At 45.4% G+C, this 22350-nt stretch overlaps 1 long non-coding RNA gene across 1 annotated transcript; it reads left to right on the forward strand.

Annotated features, from left to right (window-relative positions):
* The first annotated feature begins 10452 nt into the window (after nucleotides 1-10452).
* Nucleotides 10453-20430, forward strand: LOC143434556 (uncharacterized). The gene is made up of 3 exons (XR_013104147.1): nucleotides 10453-11607; nucleotides 12386-12528; nucleotides 20349-20430. It is a non-coding gene; the product is annotated as an uncharacterized LOC143434556 (long non-coding RNA).
* The last annotated feature ends 1920 nt before the right edge of the window (nucleotides 20431-22350 follow it).

Here is a 22350-nt window from a genome sequence, read left to right on the forward strand (position 1 = left end):
ATCCATACCAATTCATGCTACTACTCTTAATTCTTGTCTTTAAACTTTTTTTATATTTAGAGAAACATTTAAATCTCCACTACACATTTACCAAAAAATGGCATTAAAATATCTTCACATTCCTATCATCTATTTTCAACCGTTACTAACCTTACTTCCTTCCCTTAATATATCTAGAATATAATTTCTTTCTGCTGTACATGGACCCGAGTCTTTCTTTTTGCAGTCAGTGTGTAGTCCATTTTACGGATGTACCATAATCTACCTGACCACATTGTTACATAGGTAATGTTGTAACTAATATATTTAAATACACTTCTTTGATCCCTGTGCGAGTATATCTGCGGGAGAAATTCTGATAAGTAGAATTATCATTCAAAGGGTACGTGCATTCAAACTAGAAATATATTGCCAAGTTACACTCCTTAGAGATTGTACCAATTTGCATATGCAATTGACTGCAAGTAACCATGGTTTAAGCACTAAGGATCTTGAGTTATCTCTCCTACCCAGGAGCCCCAAGGAAGGCAGGTGCAGTTTCACAAAGTAGCTTCATTGTGAATTCTCTCCCTTTTGATGTTGTTTTCTTGTGTCCTTGCGCTTATGGCCCCGAGGCTGCAAGATGGATGATACCTTGCAAGCATCTGATCCTCACACTAGTAGGCAATATTTAAAGTCTGGGCAGGGATGTCAGATTGCTAGCCTCCATGGGACCGTAGACTCAGAGGTCACTCCTGGCTCCAGGTCTCACCTGTTTCTCAGCTCCCTCTATTCCTGCCTGATGTCTTTGTTCATTAACAGATGATACAGTAATTTCTCTAGTTCTCTCCAAAACCAATTTCCACTTCATCTTGTTCTACTTGGGTGATTTGAGCTGGGATTTGAGCTTCAAACCTTCTTAGTGGAAGGGGACCAATGATGTCAATCAAACCTTCTCCTGCTTACCCTTGTCCTTACATGGGAGGGGGTCTGCTCTTCTCCTCACAGGAGAGGACACCAGTGAGGCTTAGCTTGTGAAAACCCAAGGCTGCCAAGCGTGCTAACTCTACCATCTCCTCACCACTTGGAGTGAGCCTCAGGGCTAGCCAAGGTGGTCAGGGTTGGGTTTCATCTCTCAGCAAGACAGTCAGCTTAGCTGTCCCTCAATGTTCCAGACATTGATCAAATGCTAGAGCTAGTCACTAGGTGTCGGAAAAATGAGAAATGTAGGGCCTCATGTACACAGGCATATCTGGGCCATGCGCTGGTCCTGGCTGGCCTTGTCAGTGGCCTGTTTAATGAACACCAAGAGGGTGATAGTGTGAGGGGATGCTTTAGACAAATGTTTGCACCTTTTCCCAGCAGGCCACTGTGGGCATTTTAAGCTGGGCTGCTCTCCCATCTGGGGCTCTGAGAGATATTTCCCAGGAAGTACCCCAAATTGCTCCTAAAGCATTGAGCTTACTTTCTTCCCCTTTCCTCTCGTCTTTTCCTTGAGACCTTCCCCTCCCCGTCTCCTCTTACACTGTGGACTTTTCTTTTTTAATGGTGAGCAATCAATTAAGTGTTTTAGTGACTTTTAAAAAACAGTTACAGTATCTCGCTAATGCTACCTCCATGATCTCAGCCCATGATCAGTGAGTATTGCTATACCTGTTGGCTTGTCTATAGCTAGACTCGGGGGCCTTTTAAAGGTAACCCTCTTACTGTCTCTTCCTGCAGCAAGCACACAATCTTAGAGTCATGAGTGACACCACAAACTGGCCCAAAGGCTTGCGACAACAGCCAAGCTTCCAGATCATGATTCAGTGGATCAATGGTATGGCCTTATTCCTGAGTGGCTACCAACTGCCAGCTGCGATCAAGAGAGTAACTGGGCTAGCCTGCATTTGTCTCCATAGCGACAGAATAACAGTGGAGCCTCAGAGGCAAGCACTTTCCCAGTGTCAGCCTATCAATCACTGCGTCCGATGCCTCTGATTGAAGGCTAAGGTTGCTGGAGAAGGAGACTTCTCAGTTGTAGTCATGTAGGGAATTGTGAAGAGATTGGGGTTCTTCCTGTAATCATGCCATCACAGGAAGGAATGACTACTGTACTCGGGCAGATAACAGGAAATGCCAGCACTGGAGGCCAGGTAGTCAGCCTGTGGGAACATCTGACAGCAAAATGTGGATCCCTGTGCTCAAATTGCCATTCTGGAAGAGTCGACTGGTGGAGAAATATGGGGAAGATTGTTGGGGATGAGACCCTAAAACTGAGATGACAAATTATGAAGAATTATCTGTCTCGTTTTGTTTCTTCACTTTTGGATCCAAGGGCTTTCATCAAGGGCATGCTGTGCACTCGGTACACTGGGTTCTAGGATAGACCCCAAAGCTGCACAGGCAAGCGACATACAGGGTTATGCCTCAGCAGTGCTCAGGTGAATAAAGGAAGACACTGGAGACCGAGAAAAGAGATCTATGGGCTGGAGAGATGGCTCAGCGGTTAAGAGCACTGACTGTTCTTCCAGAGGTCTTGAGTTCAATTCCCAGCAACCACATGGTGGCTCACAACCATCTGTAACGGGATCTGATTCCCTCTTCTGGTGTGTCCAAAGAGAGCAATGGTGTACTCATATAAACAAATTAAAAAAAATAAAAAAAGAAAAGAGATCTATTATGGTTGACTGGCCCCACCAAACCTTATGTTGAAACTGAACCCCCATTGTGAGATTCCAACAGAGACACCAGGCAGGACCTGTAAGAGACGAATTATGAATTGATTAATGTGTGAATATGGTATGTGAAAAAGTTTTAGATTGGTGAGCTGAATGATATTTTATTCTTTATAAATTGCCCAGATTGTTTGATATTATGGCATTTTAAAAAGTACCGTTTGACAAATAGATACCAGCAAAATAAAAACAATTCTACATTAGAAGAAAACGGAAACACATTCAAGACATACCCAAAAGACGAAGGTAAGAATGCCTGCCCTGATAGCTGAATGCCCCACCTGGAAGGAAAAAACAATTTTCCCACCCAGAAATCAGTGCTACAGGAGTGAGGAGGTGAATATGAAGGGGAGGGGCGGAGCGGGAAGGGGAGGGGCGGGGCTAAGATGCCTCAGGCGCTCAGGACTTCAGGCTGTAGACGTTAAGCAGTCAATGGGGCTGAAATCCAAGTGCAGTTCCAAGGAGAGAGCTGTGGATCCAGGCACCATCAAGAAGGTGTGAGCAACGTCTCCTGAAGCCAGAATTGTGAGAACCAGCAGGATTGAAACTGTGGAATGTTCTGTAACCCACAAGGTTTTGCAAACTACTCTATAATGGAAGGTATTAAATGAGGGAGTAGGGATGGGAATTTGCTGCTTTGAACATCAGACAGGGATCTGAGGAAGCCACAGGATGCTGCCAGCTCACACAAGGTTGGGAGAAAAGCCCCCTCCCCCATCCCCTCCCCTAGCCTCCCCAGGGACAAAGTAAGAACAGTTACTTTTTCTCATTTTGTTATTTAATTTACAAAAAAAAAAAAAAACAAAAAAAACAACAACAACCAAAAACCCAACAAGCAAACAGAATCTTAATGTCTGTTTCAGACAGTTAGAAAAAGCAGGGAAGCAAGCCACCAGCAAAATCATCTAAGTCCCATCATACTGAGGCGGCCCAGCTTGTGAGTCTCCTCCAATAAGCCCTGACTTGGTAGCAGTGACGTATTCTCTGCTTGGTATCCAACCCTGAAGCTTCAAGGAAGGTATAAAAACCAAGAGAGAACTGCAGCAGCCTCCTGTCTGAGCCATATACTGTCAACTGGTCAGCCTTTGCTGTTGAAGTGCACCGGGCCATGAATATATGCAGAGATGGCTCCAGGAGCCCAGGGCTGAGCAGTCATTGGGGAAGATGTTCCAGAGATGCTGCAAGAAGCCTCGAGTCCTTCTGGAAGTCGAGAAAACACATCTGGGGCATCCTCTAGTCTCACAGTCACCCACAGAGGAGCTGTCAGCAGCTAGGGTTGCCTGTTGTGGTAAGGACAGGAAGGCAGGCTGCAAGTCCCCAGGGTGCAAGTCCCTGGGAATGTGCAGTGTGCCCACTACTACATTGGGTTCTATTTGGTCCCATAAACATGAAGGATGTAGTTCATATTCTGAAGGGATTCAGCACTCCTAGGGGGAAAAAATCACCATGGAAACAATACCAGAAAGAGCTTGTTAGCCATGGTGCTGAGGGCAGACCTGGAGCCACATTGCCTGGGTTGGCTCTTGTCTCCTCCAGCTATTGGTGCATGGCTTGGGGTAAGCCGCCTCTCTCTCTCTCTCTCTCTCTCTCTCTCTCTCTCTCTCTCTCTCTGTCTGTCTCTGTCTCTGTCTTCTTCCCTCGTCTGTAATGGGACATTGCAGGAACACCTATGGTGCTATGAGCATCATTTGTGTTATTACAAGCAAAGCACTCTGCAAGAGTTAATTATTCATCAGAGCAGGAGAGTTGGAAGCCAAGCATAGCCAGCTACTTGTGTGCTGTGTAACCAGCAGGGAAGGGATGTGCCTGCTCAGCAGAGTGGAACTCAGTGGCCAAAAAAGTCCATCCTTCCTACTTTTACGCAACCATCAGTTCTGGTTTGTCCCATTATGGTCTGTTATGGAGCTTAGGAGTCAGAAGATCTGTCTGCCCAGGGCTGAGGCTGCCAAGTGTATTTCTTCTGCAGCTTGGTTACATAAGCAATGGGGTTTCTGCATGACCTGGGGTGGCAGGGGAGGGGGAGCTATGTCTGAACAGCTGGTCCAGCAGCAAGGAGCTGTTGTCTCCTGCAAAGCCTGCTCCTGGGTGTGGCTCCCCAGCACCTAAGACAGGGCTTTGTGCATATCATTGTTCTGTATGTGCCTGGGAGAAATTGCTTTTTAAAAGTAAGGTGCCTGTTATTCTGATATGCAAGTAATGAACACCCAGAGAATTCCCATTTCTGATAATTGCACCACCTTGAAATAACAAATATTTTATATTCTTTATTTAAATATTTTATAGTCTTGATGCATAACTTCTCTCTCATCTTGTGTCTCTATATGTATATATATTTTTTCTGCCAGAACAGGATCACATAGTACATAATATTTGCAGTTGTCTCAGGCTTCTTACTATGACTTTAAGTATCTTTCCGTCGTGTGATTTATGACGCCTGCATTGTACCAATGTGACATAAATTTCTTAACCAATCCCTTTGGTTGAAACTTGAGAACATTTTCAATGATCTTCTTTCTGCCCATAAACAAGGCTCTCGTGCATAATCTTGCAGATAAATCTCTGCAGATATTTGCGCTTTTTTTTTTTTTTTTTTTTTTTGGAATCATTTCTGAAGGCCATCCAACAGGCATGCACGGATTTTAACTTTGTATGCTGGCTGCTAGAGCTCCCGGATCAAACTCCCAGTAATGGTTTTCCTACCCAAGGTCCTATAGAGGCCCAGCTAAGCCACTTGTGGAAAGCTGGGAGACAGGTCACCAAGCATCTTGGAAATCTCTACATTGCTGTGCTGGATAATTTTATGTCAACTTGACACAGCTAAAGTCATCTGAGAGAAGAAAACCTCAATTAAGAAAATGCCTCCCTAAGATTGAGCTGTAGGGCATATTTTTAAATCGGTGATCAATGGGGAGGGCCCAGCCCATTGTGGATGGAACTACCCCTAGACTGGTGGTCCTGGATTCTGTAAGAAAGCAGGCAGAGCAAGCCAGTAAGCAGCATCCTTTTGTGGCCTCTGCATCAGTTCCTGCCTCCAGGTTCCTGCTCAGTGAGTTCCTATATTGGCTTCCCTCAGTGAATTCAGGATATGTAAGCTGAATAAACCCTTTCCTTCTCACGTTGCTTCTGGTCATGGTGCTTCTTCATAGCAGCCCTAAGACAATTGCTAGGAAAAGAAGCTAGAACGAAGAAAATGGCAGAATGTGGCTGGTCCATGAACAGCTAGACATTTAGCTGCCCCTTGACAGAGTCAGGGGAGTCCCTGCCCCCAAAACCAAGTAGAATGATGTGAATCATCCCACGGAGGTGAATGCCTCACAGAGGGGGAACCAGAAAGGACAGACTCTTTGCAGTGCACACACCGGCTATACCTTTCAGGGAGCACTGGTTTGCCCTAGTAGACTGTGGGCTGCCTTTCAGCTGGCTGAGCTCAGGAAGGCAGAGCTATGTGCTCTCATTTCTACACACCCACCCCAGCCCAAGGGGAGAAGTGAGGCAGAGTACATGTTTACTGAGCTGATGGGACACGTTGCACTCCAGGCCCAGCTCCTGTTTTCAGGTTAAGACAGTGGTGTTGTACTGCCTGGCCAAGGGTAGGTACATCCAGCATCCTCTCTGGAGGACTGTGAACAGTGTACCAGATGCTTAAAAGATGCACATCTCTTGACCAAAGATGTCACTTGTAGACATTTCTTTGAAAGTAACCCAAGGTCTCCAGGGACCACCTCTTGCCTTCTCACACCCTGAGCTGCTCGGCCTTGGAGGAAGTTTCCTGTCCCCGTTACCCATTCCCGATCTTCCTAATGTAGTTATCATACTAGCTTCTTTAGCCACCTTTCCCTGAACCCCAGTGGGGTATCTTCTGCAGTGCATATGTTGGAGTCAGTTACACACATGAGTTATCTGAACATCGCCGCAACCAGTGCTTCTGAACAGGCAGGCAGAATCTGCATCTATTTTGTTACCTTGCTCCACACCTGTCAGAGGTGCTGCATCAAAAATCGGGTGCGGAAAGTATGATAGAGGGCACTCTTGGGAAATGAGCTTCTTTAAATGATTCAGGAACACCCTGCAGTGCCATGAATCTGCATCCCTCTGCGGCTGAGGCTGGTGGCAAGCATGAACTGTGAAACTGCGCGCTCCTCAGAGAGGCAATAGCAGCTTTTCCAAGCACACCTTTCAAAAATAGCAATCTAAAGTAGCATTGAGCACGTGGAGGCTGGAAAAGGAAAAGGGGCCATGGCCAAAGGCACATTGTGGGTCTAGAATCCAAGGTATCAACTCTTAGGCTCAGTTCTGCAGTTTAAAGGCTTCCTGTTTACACTGATACAAATGTGATTGTGTGTAACAGAAAAGACTCGTTTGTTTGCAATAGGCGTTCTTGCACCCAGGACTTTTGTTTTGTTTCAGGATCTCCTGTTGCTCAGGTTGATCTCAAACTCACTATGTAATAGAGGATGACCTTGAACTCCTGGTCCCCTTGCCTCCACCTCCCAAGTGTGGGGATTATAGGTGTGTGCCATCACGCCTGACAGGACTTTCAATATATGCTATGAGTTCCCCTAGTGAGTTTTAGAGAGGATTTAATTAACTCTAATTTGATTCAAAGGAGCTGGCCTCCGGAGACAGGAGTTTATGAGATAAGGAGAGACTCTGTTGGAGTGACACCTGCCACAGAAGGAAGGCGAACAGGCAAGCTTGGAATCTTCTTCCACGGTTCTGGAAGCAGCACTTCTGCATTAATAAATGAATTTTTATTGGTAGTAGAGTTAATTACTGGTGGTAAATTTGCCTTTTTTTGACGAGGAAGAATGATTAAGATGTTAACCCACACTGTACTAGTGGAGGAAGCCAAGCGCAGGCAACTCTTTGAGGTGGTCGATACTATTCTCATATTCAAGGTGAGAAAGTAGGGGCTCGAAGGTGTCAACGAATTCACTCAAGGTGTCCAGCAAAGCCCCAGGTTGGGTCTCTGACGGTCTGGGCTTTTCTGCTGCCCCAGCCAGTCTTAACCTGGTTATGTTGTAGAAGTTTCTGGGTCCCTAGTCTTAGCCCTACCCAATAAGATCAGAATGCCTGGGCCTGATGCAAGGCATCAGAGGTTTAAAAATCCTCCAGGTGTTAACAGTGACCAGGTCTTGACCTCATAGCCGTCATCTCAAGGCCTCTGAACTCACAGGCAGCAGTTGACTGGGTGACAGAAGGACCCATTCAGAAGTTCCTTAACTCTTTAAGGAAAGATGTGTAGGACCCTGAAGGGCTGCCATGCCCTGGCTGAGACTTTCCGTATGCTGCTGTCTACTAAGTAACATTCTGCGGTTTTTCTAATATCAAAACATCCTGATGTAGGCATGGTGCCCCAGGAAGGGAATTTACACTTGACATCCCATTGCCCGCCCCCCCCCCCCCCCCCCCGTTGAATTCCTGTTTTCCCTTGAGTTTGTGTTTTTCCTTCTCTGGCTTGGTGTATATATTGAACCTGCTCAGTAAAAGCTTTGGCATTCTCTCATAACGAATGACCTGAGTCTGTGTCTTCCTTTAATCCCCCAGGCCTATGCCCGAGCTCGGTACTGTGGCAGCACTGAAGCTGTCAAGATGCTGCCTCATATTTGGGGCATCACTTAAGGCAGACACCTGGGGGGGGGGCGTTGCTTGTTAGCCTGTATCCCTTTAGGGCGTCCTAGGGGATCCAAATACAGGCCCTGTTGAGAATTAAAGTCTAGAGGCTCAAACCAAATGGCCAGTGCACCACAACTGATCAGGACAGAGTTCAGGATAATGTGCTCATCCCATCGAGCTGTGGGGAGCAAGGATGAAGGAGCTAGCCGTCAACACTTCATATCCCAGTTTGCCCAGATGCCAAATGCTCAAAAGAACTCCTGCTCTTAAGCCAATTCAGTGTTTCCAACAAATTCACTGAAACATTTACCTGACATCGTATTTCTTTGTAGGAAAAAAAACAAAAAACAAAAAACAAAAAAAAAGTACACTTTAGTCTTTGCCCATAAAAACGATTCTTTAAAAACTGTCACAAATGGCTCTGCATGAATGAGTTTCATCATGGGGACCAAGACACATTAGGATATAGAAAATCGAATATGTAAGCCTCTGCAGTGGACTGATGGCACTCTGGCTCTGTATGCAGAGAGACAAGAATTACTAAAAAGATTTAATAATCAAGGCATAATGGAGACCTGGCAGAGAGCAGAGCCAGAGCTTCGAGGAAGGCCTATGAGGGGCTGAGGAGCTGGGACAGGGCCGACTTAGGCTGTTTCTTCCAGGCCAGGTCCAACTCCTTATCCGACTGACCTTGGCCTGGCTTGCATGCCCCACCCCTCAGCTCTCTCCATCTTCCCCCGCCTTTCTCTTTCTGAAGTACCTGGGAGTTCCTGTTCATCCTTGGAATAGGGTAGCATGGGATTCATTGGGAAATTGGGATTAAAAACAAAAATCTTTCCAGCTCAGAAGACTTCCCACATAAGGAAAGGAGGGAGAGAACAGTTTATTGTTGACTAAGAAAAATTCAACAGTGGGAGGCACAGTGCTGCCAACCCACCAAGACATAGCCCCTAGAGTCCCACCCTCAGCAGATCCACCCCACTTTGAACTTGTTCTCAGGACCATCCATAAGAAGTCCTCAGGCTGTACCTGTCAGCATCTGTTACAGTGTATTCCAGAGCTCTCTGGTCTTGGGGAGGTGGGCGTGGGTTAGCAATCTGTGTTTTCTAACTTCGGGTTTTTTTTTTTTTTTTTTTTTTTTTTTTCTTGCCATGCTAAGAGGTTCAAACTCAGAATTTCACACCTGGTAAGAAAGTTCTCCATCATTGACCCCCACCTCTAACCCTAGCTAATAAGCTTCATATATCTTTGGTTCATAATCAAATTTCTCTTTCACCCTAAAACTGGGAGTAGGGATGCCAACTTGCTTTGCAATTAGAAGGAATAATCTCTGGGTCTCTGAGAAAGAAACTGGGTGGGAGCTAGAAAGGGCTTACTGAGTTCTATCTCTGTCAGTTTCTCTCTCTCTCTCTCTCTCTCTCTCTCTCTCTCTCTCTCTCTCTCTCTCTCTCTCTGTGTGTGTGTGTGTGTGTGTGGTGTGATGTGCACTCTTGTGCACATGTGTGTAGGAGCAGAGGTTGACTTCAGGTGTCTTCTGTCATCCCTGCCTTTCTCGTTGAGATAGGATCACTCACTGAACCTAGAACCTAGAGTTCCCAGTTGCAACTAGACTGGCTGGCTAGTGAGCCTTGGGGATCCACTTACAGCCACCTTCTGTCCAGCACTGGGATTATAGGTGTGCACTGCCATGCTGGTCTTTTATGTGGGTACTGGGGTCCTCACATTTACACAGCAAGCATTTTACCCATGAAACTATCTCCCCAGCTCCTTTTTTGAATTTTTAAACAAATGGGTACATATTTCAAAGAGTTGGCAAGAACAAAAAGAAAGTGATTTTTGATTGGTTATTTGCCTCACTTTGTAGCCCACGTTAGCTCCCTGGGTCTCCTTCCTCCTGCCCTGGCCTCCTATATACTGGGGTCACAAGCATGTACCACCAGGCGTCTATTATTAAATACTCTTATTTTTCATGTGCATTTTTTTCTCATAGGATTCAGCTTTGGCCTTCATGCAGTTTCTGCCAGAGAAGGATAGGAATGTTTGGCCCCAGGGACAGTGGTTGGCTGACTTGACTGTCACAGATTCAAGGAGTAGAGTTAAGCTGAATCTGATCTAGAGACCTTGGGAGGTGGCAAGGGAGACTTTGAGGTGGCTTGGGTAGGTTCCTGATTTGCCTGGGATATTAGGATTGATGGAAGGACCACCTAACCAGTCAGTCCCCCAGACCACTCTGGTGAGGCTCCCTGTTCTCTCGCCTCTGCCCTGGATTACGTTGCTCTGCTTCTTACCCGGCATGCACACTCTGGGTGTCACCTCTTTGCTCCCTGTCTGCTAGAGGATGCTGGCCTGACTGGGGGCTTTCTGCTGAGGTCTCTTCTTCCTACCCCTCCCCAGCACAGCTCCTAGCTTCTGTTCTACTCCAATTTGACTCTAACCCACTAGAAGCTGGAGCCAATTCTGCAGAAAGTTCAAATCTTTAGGGACTTCAAAGATTAACCTTTGCTGTAAAGTGTTCTCAAAAGCAAAAAAAGAAAGAAAGGAATTGGAGAGTGGGGGTGGGCAGGGTATGAAAGCACAGGTCAACTGCTGTTTGGTCGGAACTCCTGAGCATTCGCATCTCAGTCATGGCAGAGCCGAGCAGCAAGAGATCCATCTGGGGTGAGCTGACTGACCCAGGAAACCCAGTGTAATTCCTGGTGGGCTGGGGTTATAGGTGGTGAGAAACTGTACTGCTATGGAGGGGCTATGGCAGCTTTGTACCAGCAATTTTCAAGCAGTGCTTTGGCATTTCGGTGTGTGTTTGTGAGCACGTGACATGTACCAGCCACATATTTGCTTTCTCTTTGCATATGTGTGTACACGGGCTCACGTTCGAACCCACACGCCTGTAGGAGGTCAGAGGACAACTTGGAGGAATTGGTTCTCTATTTTGTAGGTCTTAGGGGTTAAACTCGTGTGGGTACGCTTTCTGTCAAGTGTCTTTACAAGCCGAGCGATCTCACTGACTCCCATTAGAAAAGTGAGGGTGTGATCCTACATTTCTGTAGCTTGATTGAGAATGGTCCCTATAGGCTCATACTTTTGAGTACTTACTTTGGTTCCTAATTGGTGGAACTGTTTGGGGGAAGGATTATGAGTCGTGGCTTTGTTAGAGGAGATATGTCACTGGGAGTGGACTTTGAGGTCTCAAAAACTTATGCCACTTGTGAGGTCTCAGCTACTGCTCCAGCGCCATTCCTGCCTGCCTGCTGCCGCGCTCTCCTGCATGATGGTCATGGGCTCCTCCTCTGATGTGGTAAGCAAGTCCCCAACTAAATGATTAATTTTATAGGTTGATTTGGTTATGGTGTTATTTCACAACACTAGAAAAGTAATTGAGATATCCCTGTGTCTGAGGGATATGATACACAGAGATATGAGGTTCTCACATGATGTATGGCAGAAGGGAGAAGTTTCCAACAGATTATGCCTGGAGTGCTGGGGCCAAGACCAAGCTAGCAGTTCTGTGGTTCTAGGCAGTGTCAGGAGAAGGAGAGGGACACTGAAGCTGGGGAGATAAGTTGACAGGACATGCTCCACCACTCCCTCCCCACACTCGATGGCCTGAGGAGTGCCTCTGATCTATCACTTTCTCTCTTTGCCCAGAGCCTGGCAAGTCCAAGCCGGAAGTAACACTCTTTACAGAGCAGGCCTCTCCTCAGAGTCCCCTTTTTCTTTCCTCTCTAGCTAAAGCTGTGCATGGTTCAAAGAATCACCTCCTGGAGGAAACCTCCAATTCCACAGGGTGAGGAAGGAGACCTCTTGGGGCTCCACATGCCCTGGATATACCTCTATGGTAGAACTTGGCCATATTTTATTCTAACCTCCCCTGAGCCTCACCCACTAGACTGACAAGTCTGAGGGAGCAGATTGCATACTTCCTCTGAGCTTTTCTCCCCCTAGTGCAGCTCTTGGCAGGAAGTGTGCTTGAAAAATGAATGGATGTTGGGAAAGAGGCCCCCCCCACACACACACACACTTTGTTGGTTTATTTCTATTCCACAAGCACACTTCTGTATTTATTGTCTTCTCAGCCTCTCAGCTCAGCTGCAGAGGAAGGTGTCACCATCTCCTTTTCCTTGGTGGGTCCTGAGACTGGACTGGAGAAGATGTTTCCAAGTTCCTAGGTCTCCTGTTGCCACGCCCTCCTGGCCTCTCTCTAGTCGGGAGCTTACAGGTAGGTTGAAACGAAGGTTAAGTGGCTATAATACGGGCCAACCTAGCTCAGGTGAAATTTTGCCCTTAATAAAGCGAATATCTCAATCTTGGGCGCTAGAAGGGAGGCTGGCAGGATGGCTCATGTGCTTGCAGCTAAGCTTGAGGACATGAGTTCAAGTTTGGAGCTCAGTTGGTAGAAGGAGAGAACTGAATCGCAGGAGAGCTGCCTTCTGATTTACACACACACACACACACACACACAAAATTTAAGGTGTGTATGTATGTGTGTTGTGTGTATATGTGTTTATATGTATGTGTTGTGTTGTGTGTGTATGAGTGTGTTATGTGTATAAGTGTGTGTTATGTGTGTGTTTGTTGTGTGTATGTGTGTGTTTGTTGTGTGTGTTATATATTGTGTGCATGTGTGTGTTGTATGTGTGTGTGCATGTGTGTATGTATGTGTGTTGTGTGTATGTGTTTATATGTATGTGTTGTGTTGTGTGTGTATGAGTGTGTTATGTGTATAAGTGTGTGTTATGTGTGTGTTTGTTGTGTGTATGTGTGTGTTTGTTGTGTGTGTTATATATTGTGTGCATGTGTGTGTTGTATGTGTGTGTGCATGTGTGCATGTGTGTGTTGTGTGTATGTGTGTGTTGTGTGTATGTGTGTGTTGTGTATGTATGTGTGTGTTGTGTGTGTGTGTGTATGTGTGTGTTGTGTATGTATGTGTGTGTTGTGTGTGTTTGTTGTGTGTTGTGTATCTGTGTGTTGTGTGTGTATGTATGTGTTGTGTGTGTTATGTGTTGTATGTGTGTGTTATATGTGTGTGTGTGCATGTGTGTGGTGTGTGTGTATTAGTGATATGTTTGCAGAAAATAGAAAGGATCAAGACATGGACTGGGCGTCTGGATGCCCTTGGCTCGGTGCCACTGTGCCCTCTTTACACTTATATACTTATGTACTGCATAGAGAGTAGGCCCAGGGACCTGCTCTACAATTCCATGGGTAAACACTGTAGTTAGTATTCTACAGAACTCATAAGGGGTACAGGTTCATACTCATATGCGTATAAAGGTGCGTTGAGTAGAAGTTGACTGTGTGACTACAGTGGCTAACAAGTTCAGAATCTGTAGGGTGCTCTGGAGACACAGGGAGGAGTCTTCTGCAGAGTCTTCTCTTACTTAAGGAGGGTCAGGGTTGCTTGGTTTGGTTGGTTTTTTTTTTTTTTTTTTTTTTCTTTCATTCAGATTGGATGAAGCTCACTCACGTTGTAAAGGACAAGCTACTATCTTAAAGCCCACTGACTGAAATGTTAACCTCACTAACCCTTTCTATGAAAACACTCAGAATAATGCTTGACCAACTATCTGGACACCATGGTCAAATGAAATGTGTCGCTATAGTAAAGGGTCGTTGGGTTCTTTCCCGGACCCAGGGAATCCGGATACTGCTGGATTCAAATACTGTTTCAGCCATCAGACAACAGTACACAGGTGGATGTGCAGATGGATAGATGTGCTGATAAGTAGACTGATAGGAAGTTACTGGAAACAGCATCTAATTGCCTGTAGTCCAGACACATGGAAAGCTGAGGCAGGAGGATCATCAGAAATCTGAGGTCAGCTTGGTCCATATAGTGTCCTCCAAGCCAACTCACAATGCAGTGAGATCCGATTAGAAATCAAACAAAGCCGGGCGGTGGTGGCGCACGCCTTTAATCCCAGCACTTGGGAGGCAGAGGCAGGAGGATTTCTGAGTTTGAGGCCAGCCTGGTCTACAGAGTGAGTTCCAGGACAGCCAGGGCTACACAGAGAAACCCTGTCTCGAAAAACCAAAAAAAAAAAAAAAAAAAAAAATAAAGAAAGAAAGAAATAAAGAAAGAAATAAATAAAGAAAAAAAAAAAAACAAAATAAAATCCTTACTGGCAACTAGTAACTTTTCATTTATTATTTATTGGAATGAATATTTACTTTTTTTTTTAAACACAAAACTGTAGAATGACATATCAGAGAGGACAACGTCTCCAACTCCTTACATTTTCAACTGAGGAAAATGGTCCAGAGAAAAGTGACTTCCTCAAGACCCATGTTCTCAGAGGTTCTTTCCCCTCTACTTTGATTACTGGCACCAACACAGCAATCAAAGATGTTTATGACTCTGAGCAGGTGAGGCTGAGCTGCAGGCGCTTCTGACTGAAAGCACAGGGGCTCCGCCCCTCCAGGCTGCCTGCCCAGCCACTGCTCACACAGAGTTTCGAGGAGCTCTGCTTTCAGATTCTGCCCAGCCCCAGCATGTGGCTTCTGGCCAAGGAGAGAAAGAGAGAGGGAGAGGAAGGGAGAAAGGGAGAGAGGGGAGAGGGAGGGAGGGAGAGAGACAGAGAGACAGAGAGACACAGAGAGGGTTATGTTGGGTGGTAGCTCTGAATGTGTTTAGGATGAGAAGTAACTGTAACATTTCCTTCAGGTTACATGGCACCCAACTAATAGAAGATGGTTGGGAATCAGGGGAGGAGCTTGAATTTCTGATACAGTAACTTGTTGCCTTTGTTGGGATTGCAACATTGCTGTTCATCTTTGAACCAAATGGACTGTCTGGGTCGGAATAGCTCAGAACTCCAAGAAACTTCAAAGGGCTCCTAGAAACTTCAAAGGGTCTGCGTTTACACTGAACAGGATGTCTCCTCCATTCTTTGCTTCAGAGTGTGTATATGTGTGTGTGTGTGTGTGTGTGAGAGAGAGAGAGAGAGAGAGAGAGAGAGAGAGAGAGAGAGAGAGAGAGAGAGAAATTGGGGAAATATTGCTCTGCTTTCATCCATCTCGACCATGAGAGGTTGAGGCACCTGTCACTGTGTCTAAAGCTAGTGGCATCTCTGTGGAATGCTGTCTGATGTCCCTCTCACTCATGCTCATTTCATCTCCAGGACTTTGGTGCTCTGTGTTTGCCGACTTTTAAAGCTTTCTGTGCTTAGAATGTGTCTTGTTGGTAAGTGTTGATCAAACACCGACAGTTGTGAGAACTTCATAGATCCCTGTCACCAGTGCTCTACAAACTGTTTCCTTTGCAGAGCCTTAACTGGGCCTGAAATAGCCAGGCACCAAGAACCGACCAGGTTTGAATTACTTGTCTCCCGAAAGGCAGTCAATATTAAAGCATTGGTACTATTTAAGTTAAACAGAGCTTTTTATTAAAGCAACTTAGGACAAAGAATATTGAACTCAAATATCAATTCAAAATAGGATATACAGACTGAAGGAAGCACAAACACACAGGCAAGTGTCAGTCAGGATCTTCAACTACGAGTCCTATCCCACTTCTTCAGCCAGGTAGAGTTCATTGACTCGGAATCTTTCAACGTTCTGAAGTAGTGTCAATTCTGGTCATGTTTTACAGAATTCTCTGTCTACAGCTGCTCTCTAGCCTGGATCTCTGATGTCTAAGGACCCTTTTCAACCCCTTCCAACACCTCTGAAGGAGGCTTCTTTTTCTTCTTGGTTCTTGGTCTCACGTCCTTGTAGCCTGTAGAGAGGAACAGAAAGCAAATTATCATTAGGTATGAGGTTTATAGAACATTTGTAACTCATGACTGGGTTTTCCTGGGCTGGTGGGAGAATATTTTTTCTTGAATTCCTTTCTCATTCTCAATCTTTTTGGGTGTGGTGATTTGAATACGAATGGCCCCTATAGGCTCATATATTTGAAGGCTTAGTCATGGAGTGGTACTAAGTGAGAAAGATTACGTGAAGTCTTTGAAGGAACTGTGTAACTCGAGGTGAGCTTTTGGGTTGCAAAAGACCACACTAGTCTCTCTCTCTCTCTCTCTCTCTCTCTCTCTCTCTCTCTCTTTCTCTCTCTCTCCTTGGCTACTTTTCCTATGTGCCACCACACTCTCTCACTCCCTGCACTCCCTGACATGAGGCTAATGAACTCACCCCAGAAACTGTAGGCAAGTCTCCAATTAAATGCTTTCTTTTATTAAAAAGTTGCCTTGGTCATGATGTCTCTTCTGTGATAGGATGGTGACTAAGACAGTGGCGTTTGTTATCTCTACAGAAAGGTTCCCTAGCAACCAGGATTGTGATAAGGTTAAATTGTGGATTGACCCCCTATTTCATCTGACGTTGAAATGCCTGCTGTTTGATAGGTACAAAGCAGGCCATTAGAGAACATAGCTTCTGTAGTACTTTTGAGTAGAAGGTGACAGAGACACACAGTGACCATTGCCCGAATCTCCCATTATCAAGATCCTGGAGAATGTGAAAATACAGACCCTGAAGCTAATTTTGTCAAAGAAGGTAGAAGCCCTGGGAATAAGTTACAGAGCAAATGCCCCAAATATCACAGGGCTCATTTGAGGAATGGATTTCCCATCGAATGTGCTCAACTTCCCGGGCTCAGGCCACCTGTGAGCAGAGCTCCGCTGACCACACTGGCCGCCTGGACCCTGCATCAGCAGTTACGCCTGGTTCCCACTCCTTCCTAACACAACAATGTTCTTGCACATTGAAGGAAAAAAGTTGAAAAACACCACCAGTCCACATAGCCCGAAGATCTGCAGTCAGGAAGGCCCACTTACTGGGGTGTGCCAGAGTCTCAAATAAAAAAAAATGTTTTTTAATGTATTTAAAGATTTGTTTATTTTATGTATATGGATACATTATAGCTGTCTTCAGACACACCAGAAGAGGGTTTCTGATCCCATTACGGATGGTTATAAGCCACCATGTAGATGCTGGGAATTGAACTCAGGACCTCTGGAAGAGCAGTCAGTGCTCTTAACCACTGAGCCATCTTTCCAGCCTCAAACTAAGTTTGTTAATGCAGCCACCTAATGCTGCTCTTATCAATGGTGTCCAAATTATGCCTTAGTTCTGTGGCCACAGTGGTTCCAAGGGGGTGACATAAAAAAATGCTTTACATAGGAGCTCATTACCATTTATTGAGTGCTTACTGCAAGCTGGGCTCTCTGGGAAGCCTGACTTCATTATCTTATTTATCAAGATGCACAGTATTCTCTTTTAAAAGACCATCATGTTTAGGAAACGGGTGACAGGGATTCGACTAGGAGAAGAACTTGGTGCCACTTCCTTTATCACAGCGCAGGTCACCTAGAGAGGAAAGACCCTATCCACTCCTGTCCCTACCACCTCATACCAAAGTGATCAGCCCGCCCGTCTCTGAGCTTGGCTGTTCCTGTCTCTAGCTTGGTCCCTGAGCACCGTGCTCCCTGAGTGCTATGCTCCCTAGGAGCTGTGCTCCCTGAGCACAATATGAAATGATCACATTGCTCACTGCCTGTTTTTATGTCGCTGTAATCTTACAAGGAAGGGTGATGGTTTGTCCTATTTTACAGATGAGAACAGTGAGGCACAGAATGCGTCAAGGTTTTCCTCCATGTTTGCTGGAGGCAGGTAGAAGCTGACAGAGCTGAATCCTACTCATGTTTGATATAACTATCACCCCCCTGGGGGAAATGTGCCAAATTCTGACTCACTCTGCCTGGCCCAAATTTCTGGCTTCCTAACCAGATGACTGGGCATGTGGAAAAACCTCAGGCAGGCTTGAAGGGGGAGGGGCGGGGGGGTTGCAGAATTGGGGGAGGTGTTAATTATCGGCAGAAGTAACCAATAAGCTGAAAGGAACAGAACATAAGCAGTCTGGATTGTAGCCTGCCTTGTCAGCTTGCTGCCATAACAACACGAGGGACTGATGGCTCCACAGTAGAAATTCAAGCACTGCTCCCTCACAGGGAGGCTGAAGCCCAGGATGGAGGGGTCCAGAGGCTGCGTTTCTGCTGAGGCTTGTCTTCTGGGCTCCCAGACACACACACACACACCCCTTTCTCTGTAAGCATTCATACTTGGTATTCTTAAGCCCATATTTCTTCTTTCTATAAAGGTAGTCACGGAGGTCCGATCCTTATGACTGTATGTAGCATTAACGATCCCTTAAATATCCTAATAAAGACACACCAGGGATTAAGTTGTCAACATACAAACTTTGGAGCGATACAATTCATAGATTCTTTAAGCCTTTCGACCTTTGTTCCACAACACCACCTCTCAGCAACAGGCTCGTAGTCCACTATAATCCAGATCAGACTTTCTTCCCATGATAAAAGGAATCTTTTTTTAAAAAACAGTATTGGATGGGCGTGGTGGCACACACCTTTAATCTCAGCACTCAGGAGGCAGAGGCAGATGTGTTCAAGGCCAGCCTGATCTACAGAGCGAGTTCCAGGACAGCCAGGGCTACACAGAGAAACCCTGTCTCAGAAAAACAAACAAGCAAACAAAAAAAAAAAAGAGTCCTCAAAGCTGTTTCCAGAAGGTTCTCTTCCTGCTGGGCACAAGGCCAATTCTCTGAGCCCAGGCCCAGCCCTAAAGTAGAAGCCACGCATATCTGGATAATTTCAACCCCCCAAAAGAAGAAAAACAGTGAGAACAACAGCAATAACAATGTCTAATGGTAACAATCCGTCTTGTAAGGTCTCGAGCACCCCTCCCCCACTGCTTGTCTCTCTCATAGTCACACACCTAATGTATAGATTTTTAAGCAGGGCCAGGGTACAATCTCGGATCTGGATCAAAATGAGGTTGACTCTGCCCATCCTGTCTCCATCCCCTGACTCCATCTCACAATTTTATTTCCATTTTTCACATAGAACCCCTGGCACCAGCCACAAATCCAGGTATATTTAATGAACACTTTGGTAAACTAAACTGAGAAGAATCACCCATCCTCTGGAGGTCAGAGTCAATTGATGGCCATGGGAAGTCTCTTAGGAGCTAGGTCTACATGAGAACAGTTAATCTGTAGCAAGCTGGAGTCAGAGTGATGGCAGCTGCAAATGCTGCCCAAGCTTGTGGTGAGTGCTCTGTCTGGACTGGTCACTGTCTGTCTGTCTATCTGTCTGTCTGTCTATCATCTATCTATCTATCTATCTATCTATCTATCTATCTATCTATCTATCTTCTATCTTCTACAAAGGTTATAGAGCATCAAAGGCTGCTTCCTGTCTGATCCGTGTGACATGCCCAGGGAGCTTCTCCAAAGGCCGAATTGAGAAGTCCAAAGGGGCAGAGCATGGAATGTTTATAATTCCAAGTTCATGACCAGGATGTGACTTTTCAGAGGAAAAAATTGTGATCAGGTAGCACCTTATAGAATAAGGTTTAATAGCAATCCTTTTATTTTTTTTAAAAAAAGATACATTTATTTATTCTATGCATATGAGCACCATCACAGACGGCTGTGAGCCACCATGTGGTTGCTGGGAATTGAATTCAGGACCTCTGGAAGAGGGGTTCTAGCCCCTTAATAGTAATCTTTAATAAATAAATAAGTAAATAAAAAGAAAAAGAATATTGGGTTTAAGACTAACCAAATTCAGGGCTGGAGAGATGGCTCAGCAGTTAAGAGCACTGACTGCTCTTCCAGGGGTCCTGAGTTCAATTCCCAGCAACCACATGGTGGCTCACAACCATCTGTAATGGGATCCGATGCCCTCTTCTGGTGTGTCTGAAGGTAGTGACAGTGTACTCACAGACATGAAATAAAGAAATCTTAAAAAAAAAAAAAAAAAAAAAAAAAAAAAAACTAACCAAATTCACTAACTCAAACAGAAGAGTTGGTTCAACACCCTGAAATTCTCTGGTTTTCAGAGCAATAAGCATAATGAGGGAAAAGCCAAGCCAAGCCAGACTAGAATGGTCCCCACAACCCTTGCCCCAGGACAGGCTTAGTTGGAAGGAAAGATGTGCTGGTGCATAGGATGAGGGGAGGGACCCTTCAGTCCCTTCCTGTCATGTGAAAACTCTGTTGTTCTCTCTTCTTTATAGTTCACTTTCCAGAATATTCCTGGATCCTGGCTGAGCCCACCAAAGGAGTCCTGATATTACTAATAAGCTGATTTAAGAGAGGAGTTTAGCCTCCCAGACCTCAGGGAGAGGCCTCAGCTGGAACTGCAGGATAACAAGCTGCAAAGAGCCTCACGCTACTGCTGCCTGCTCCTTGTGTTTTATATGCGGAAGGTGTCTGTGATCATTCCCATAGGTAGGCCTGGTCTTTCCTCTGGCTGTAGAAAAGCTAAATTGTAAATGGCGTCCTCAGGGCCTGTTCTACCTTTTAGAGTTTCTGTGAGCTTGGGGCAGGAGACACAGATGATTTCACCTGGGGTCTCTGGTCAGTGTCTTTCATAATAACTAATGCCAATATCTGATGCCATTTGAAATGTCAATAATAAATTACTCCTTTTATTACCTCTCCCTCTCTCTCTCTCTCTCTCTCTCTCTCTCTCTCTCTCTCTCTCTCTTCCTCTCCCCACCCTCCATGCCTAGCTCTATTTTGAGGAAAACATAAACTTGAAGTCATCCTAACTGAACATCTACATATGAATCCTGGGTCACATGTTTCATATAAACTCGTACTGTGAGCAAGGAGTCAGAACTGTCATCTTGTGAGCCAAGAGGCTGGGTTTGCCCAAAGTCTGAGGTCCTAAGAAATATGCTCAAGGTCAGCAAGTGTTAAGATTCTACCTCAGTTCCTTCTAAATTCGAAATCTCACTTTTTTATTTTATTACTGTGTCACTATGTTATATAAAACATTGTACCAGTCAGCACAAAATTAGCTTGTGCTGCCGTTACAAGTGACCCCCAAATCGTAATGGCCTATAATCATGAAGTGTGACTTTCAGGTGCTGTGTGACTGACATGACGCATAGCTAGGCTTGGGGCTCTGCTCCACATTGACCCAGAACTCAGGCTTGTGGCGTCTCAGGATGCCACCAGTTCCTGTACTGGCGAGAGGGTGCTCTGAGCAGTCTAAAGCCAGCAATACAATGCTCTGTCAATGGGTTGAAATAGACCATTTCTACGATAACTCAGTGGCCAGTGTCTTACAACGCTCTTTTGCACCACAGGAGGGAGGAAATACAATCTTATAGACTGAGTACCCAAAGTCTCTCATGAACAGTATTAAACTGGCCGTGATTGATTGGTACAAGAATGGATACTCAAATACTCAATATACTTCGTCACACTCCATTCCCTTCCTCTTCGATGAACAGATCATGGTGGAATGTTTCTTTTTAGACCAAGGATCACGCATAACAAGCAGGCCTTTACTCTGTATTCTTCTGAACTGCCCTGTCTTTACTAGCTCTGTTGCCTAAATTCAGCCTATGCTGGTAGTAGGCTATTTAGACCAGATCTAGAGCTTGGATCTTTAGTGATTTAATGTCTAAAAGTGTATCAGGGACTTCCAATAGCCATCCTGTGGCTGCTTCGGATGACAGACATCCATGTGTATGGCTCGTGACACTCTTCCCATGGCATCCAGTAGAACTGGAGCTCCAAGCAGACCTTGTCTGCCAGCTACAAAACTTCTTCCATACAAAGAGGCATGTCAGAATGCAAGCAACTGGCTGGGCACCATTACAGGGTTACTTGGAATCTGTTCTAATAGATTAAAACCAGAAAGATCGTCAATCATCTGAAAGCCTCGACAGTTTGTTATTAGGTAGCCACTTGCCTATGACACACCTCAAAAGTGCTCCAGGCATGCAGCATGTCGAGACACCGCTGTGGGAAAACCGCTAGTCACCATGATGCCAGAGCCACCAGTTGTGAAATGAAAACCAATGCCAGTCAGCTCATTGTTTCAACCACCCTGTGCCAAAGAATCGATTGGAGAGAACATCTTGTCCACAACCGCTGGATTGGCTTGGTGGTCTCAGCCCTGTATAGACACAGCTGGGATATCAAGAATGTGAGCCCAGTGTTATGTGTCAGAATGCGAGACTGGAGGGAACCTCCAGAGATAGCTTCACACATTCCCCTCAT

The sequence above is a fragment of the Arvicanthis niloticus genome, chromosome 15 (genome assembly GCF_011762505.2).
Source record: "Arvicanthis niloticus isolate mArvNil1 chromosome 15, mArvNil1.pat.X, whole genome shotgun sequence".
Classification (NCBI taxonomy): domain Eukaryota; kingdom Metazoa; phylum Chordata; class Mammalia; order Rodentia; family Muridae; genus Arvicanthis; species Arvicanthis niloticus.